We start from the raw sequence: 3,185 nt of genomic DNA on the forward strand, positions 1-3,185 counted from the left end.
ACTTGTTCTTCCCCCCACTCATGGGCTGCACTCGAATTCCTCACCCTGCTCATCTCCCTCCTAATACACGGCTATAGAAATGGCCCTTTCCCAGAATGGATGAAGAAGTGCCTGCCCCGATGTCCCTGTCCCACGTGTGTTCCTACTTGCACCATGCTTTGCAGAAACAATTTTGGCTGGTTGTTCTCATGGCTCCTGGTTGGAAGGAATCATGATGAGGTCCCCTCCGAGTTCTGGGTTCAGTCCATGCTGTGACTGAGCCCAAAGGCTCCTTGAACTTGGAACACTGCCTGTGTTTCCGCAGCAGCTGCCCACTGCCCAGTCCCTGCCCTCAAGGAGAAGGCTCATCCGCTGGCACCAAGCATGGAATCTCACCTTTCCTGGTGCAGTGGCAAGAGGTCCCTAGGCTGCTGTGGCCCTGCAGATGGGTATTCTTGGTACAATCATGGTGAGACATGGGTGAGAAAGTGCTCTATGATTTGCAAACTCTGTGTGAGGAATTACCACATCTAGAAGGTCCACGTGGCACCCATTGTTCAATGCGGCAGGTCCTCTAAGGACTTGGTCTCTCCCTTGGAGCATCTGGGAGGCACGTAAGGTCAGCAGGTGCTAAGGTCAGGTGCTTCCAGGAGAGGGAGGGAGAGGGGGCTGGGAGACGGAACTCTCAACTTGGCTGGCTGTGCTCCTCACTGCATGACCCTGGGCAGGTTCTCCTTTTCTATGGATTCAGTTCCCTCGACTGTAAAGTGAAAAGGTTCGATTCAGTGTCGCAGACATTCTCACTGTCCTACTCTGGGCGAGGCTCTGTGAACTCGAAAATTTTCTCCACCTTCCTAGAACTCCTGGACCACACAGCCATTGAGTTGTAGCTTAGGGTGAGGCAGCAGGGAGATCAGAGTGGTCTGGGCAGCTCAGTGATTGGATAAGGGAGCCAGTGGGGCAGTGGAGGTCCTGGCTTGGGCTGCTTTCTCCCAGGACCTCCCTTACCCAGAAAGGTGCCTATGGTAGAAGTGGGGCTGATTCACAAGGACCGATCCCCGTCATGTGTGACACAGCTTTCTAAGCATGTAATCCTCCTGACAGGCCTGCAGTCAGCCTCTTAAACAGAGCCCAGCCCTTTGGGCTTGGTTTATAGATTGAGTTACAGGATATTATTTAAAAGCCCAGTCGAAAACCAATTCCTGCATCTTCCTTTCTCCCTGAGGAATTCCTGCTTTTGTTTAGATTACCAGGTGGTTCCTTTGTTAGGCATTGAAAGACTCTCCCTTGATTTCATATGAGGTCAAGTCCAATGTGGCTGGGACTATATTTTCTGGAGAGCCTTGGCCAAGAGAGCAGAATTGGCCTCATGGCCACCAACATCGTTTAATAGCTCAAGTGAGAGGAACAGTGTTTAGGGAGAGTTGCTGGAAAGAGGCATGTGGCTCATGCACTCCTCCCGATAGCCTAAAACATGTCCCTCAAACAAGCCAGAGGTACAGAGAGCTGGGGTCTGGAACACACATACTGGATCCTCAGTAGAATCTGCTCTCAATTTTATGGTGGTTCCACTGGCTCACATGGGCTGTGGTAAGAAACAAGCCTTCGGAGCTCACGGCTCCATCTGTTGTTAGGACACTTGATGTTGAGACTGTTTGGACTAAGTGACAAAGTATCCACTGTGCAAAGACCCTTGGGAGAAGTGCTCATTTGGTCTAAGTCCCATGGTTACTAACCTCCTTCTTAGCCACTGGTCTTTGCATCTGGTGGTATAAATAGACTCTATTTCCTTTTTCTCATGTCCTGCCAGAAGGCTTAGAGGCAAAGGTATGGCCTACTCTGGAAAGGTTCCCGTCCCCCTTCCGATGTCTCCGGTGGTCTCACCTTGGTTTCCCCTGCAGGTTCGGCCTCCTCTCCTCAGCCATTAAATGCTGAGAGTCCCATGAAGCATCTGTCCACACCCTCCTCGCTTCTCAGTCTCTACTTGCTCCATAGACAGTTTCATGAAGGCCTTGGCTTCAGTTGCCTTCTGTATCAGAAAATTGCAATTGATGCATTAACAGAATCACTGATGACACTGGTCTAGCCAAGTCAGAGATGGCCGTCCTCACGTGCCAGTGAGTGCAGAGGCGGACCGTCCAGGAGAAGCGCAGTGGCTCCGGTGTCATCGGTGTCTCTGGTTCTGTCCCTTGTTCTACTTCACCATCCGTGGCCTGTGGCATTTGGCCCCAGGGCTGCAGCCTCGTGTGAGCATTTCAGGCGGCGAGAAGGGAGAAGAGTAGGACAAAACTGAACACTAGCATAGTCCACCCCTTTTTTAAAAAAGTAAATGGATTTTTAAATTGCCATTCATAGATCCATACGGAAAACTACATAAATCATGTGTCTAGCTGGATGAATCATCACAAAGTGAATTGTGAGGGATTCACTCCTGGATCCCTTTTAGTCCTTCACTTTCATTTTTCTTTTCTTTCCTTCCTGCTTTTAACTTATGTTATTTTGTCATTATTATTATTATTTTTTGAGCTACTTTGAATCCTTTCTGGAACAAGGAGTGGTAAGAATAAATACACAAATAGGTCAATTGGTGGTGTATAGATAGATACAGAGTTCTCTGACATGACCAGGAAACTGGCCTACCCAGAGTCACCAGTCCTGAGTGCCATGACTCTGTCCTAGACATGAGGAAACACCTCACAGAAGGGACGCGGTGGGAGGATCAGAGCAGGGAGAGAGCCCAGGGTCATCCCTATTTGGCCCTGCCACCTGCTTTCTCCTCCTCATCACTTGTCATCTGGGTCTGCATCTATACTGTTAACCACTTGTTCATTCCTGCCTTTGGTCTGCATTCCCAGTTGTAATAAGCACCACTACAGCATTCCTGTCTTCGAAGTCCTCTTCAAAAGCGAGGCTCAGTCATTTCCCTTAATTTGCCAGTAGGAAAATGACTAGCGCCAGAGAGGGCAGTCCATCACTCCAGGGATTTAGGTGATGGCTCTGACAGTGCACTATGGGCACGTTACTATCATTTAGCTTTTAGTTTTGTTTTGTTTTCCGCTCAGAGCAATAACATACAGCTTCATTTATTAGGAGCAACAGCTATTTTAATTGTCTTATTTCTCATCCAAAGGTTGACAATAAGGCAGTCTTAAGAAGTAACATGTTGCTCTTTTAAAGAACATAAATAGTTAAGTGTGGCTAAGATA

Source organism: Pteropus vampyrus, unplaced genomic scaffold, assembly GCF_000151845.1.
Source record: "Pteropus vampyrus isolate Shadow unplaced genomic scaffold, Pvam_2.0 Scaffold14, whole genome shotgun sequence".
In the NCBI taxonomy this organism is placed as follows: Eukaryota; Metazoa; Chordata; class Mammalia; order Chiroptera; family Pteropodidae; genus Pteropus; species Pteropus vampyrus.